Genomic DNA, 1,680 nt, shown 5'->3' on the forward strand with positions numbered 1-1,680 from the left:
AACAACTTGGCATTCAGCTTCATGATAGCTTCTAAATATTGAGCAACTTGCTCTCCAGTCACATCTTCATCCTCTTCAGATGAAGAATAGTCTTCAGAGCTCATGAATGGCAGAAGAAGATTTAATGGAATCTCTATGGTCTCTATATGAGCCTCAGATTCCTTTGGATTCTTAATAGGAAACTCCTTCTTGCTTGAGAGACGTCCCAGGAGGTCTTCCTCACTAGGATTTTCGTCCTTCTCCTCCCTTGTGCATTCGGCCATATTGATTATATCAATGGCCTTGCACTTTCCTTTTGGATTCTCTTCTGTATTGCTTGGGAGAATACTGGGAGGAGTTTCAATGACTTTCTTACTCAGCTGGCCCACTTGTGCCTCTAGATTTCTGATGGAGGATCTTGTTTCACTCATGAAACTAAAGGTGGCCTTTGATAGATCAGAGATCAGATTGGCTAAATTAGAAGTGTTTTGTTCAGAATTCTCTGTCTGTTGCTGAGAAGATGATGGAAAAGGCTTGCTATTGCTCAGCCTATTGCTTCCACCATTGTTAAAGCCTTGTTGAGGCTTTTGTTGATCCTTCCATGAGAAATTTGGATGATTTCTCCATGATGAATTATAGGTGTTTCCATAAGGTTCACCCATGTAATTTACTTCTACTATTACAGGGTTCTCAAGATCATAAGCTTCTTCGGAAGCTGCCTCTTTAGTACTGTTGGATGCATTTTGCCATCCATTCAGACTTTGAGAAATCATGTTAACTTGCTGAGTCAACACTTTGTTCTGAGCCAATATGGTATTCAGAGCATCAATTTCAAGAACTCCCTTCCTCTGAGGTGTCCCATTATTCACGGAATTCCTCTCAGAAGTGTACATGAATTGGTTATTTGCAACCATGTCAATGAGTTCTTGAGCCTCTTCAGGCGTTTTCTTTAGGTGAATAGATCAACCTGCAGAATGGTCCAATGACATTTTCGAAAACTTAGATAGACCATAATAGAATATATCTAATATGGTCCATTATGAAAACATGTCAGATGGACACCTTTTGGTCAACTGCTTGTATCTTTCCCAAGCTTCATAGAGGGATTCACCATCTTTTTGTTTGAAGGTCTGAACATCCACTCTAAGCTTGCTCAGCTTTTAAGGAGGAAAGAATTTATCCAAGAAAGCCGTGACCAGCTTCTCCCAAGAGTCCAGGCTATCTTTAGGTTGTGAGTCCAACCAGATTCTAGCTCTGTCTCTTACAGCAAAAGGTAAAAGCATGAGCCTATAGACTTCAGGATCTACTCCATTCGTCTTAACAGTCTCACAGATCTGCAAGAACTCAGTTAAAAACTGATAAGGATCTTCAGATGGAAGTCCATAAAACTTGCAGTTTTGTTGCATTAAGGCAACTAGCTGAGGTTTCAGCTCAAAATTATTCGCTCCAATGGTAGGAATGGAGATGCTTCTTCCATCAAATTTGGACGTGGGTTTGGTAAAGTCACCAAGCATCCTCCTTGCATTATCATTATTGGGTTCGGCTGCCATCTCCTTCTCTTGTTCGAAAATTTCTGAAAGGTTGCTTCTAGATTGTTGTAATTTAGCTTCTCTTAGTTTCCTCTTCAGAGTCCTTTCAGGTTCAGGATCAGCTTCAACAAGAGTGCTTTTGTCCTTGTTCCTGCTCATATGAGAGAGAAGT

General features: G+C 40.5%; 1 non-coding gene across 1 annotated transcript; it reads left to right on the top strand.

Annotated features, from left to right (window-relative positions):
• The first annotated feature begins 1,026 nt into the window (after positions 1-1,026).
• On the top strand, positions 1,027-1,130 carry LOC127742153 (small nucleolar RNA R71). Its single transcript, XR_008003340.1, has one exon. It is a non-coding gene; the product is annotated as a small nucleolar RNA R71 (small nucleolar RNA).
• The last annotated feature ends 550 nt before the right edge of the window (positions 1,131-1,680 follow it).

The sequence above is a fragment of the Arachis duranensis genome, chromosome 9, assembly GCF_000817695.3.
Source record: "Arachis duranensis cultivar V14167 chromosome 9, aradu.V14167.gnm2.J7QH, whole genome shotgun sequence".
Classification (NCBI taxonomy): Eukaryota; Viridiplantae; Streptophyta; class Magnoliopsida; order Fabales; family Fabaceae; genus Arachis; species Arachis duranensis.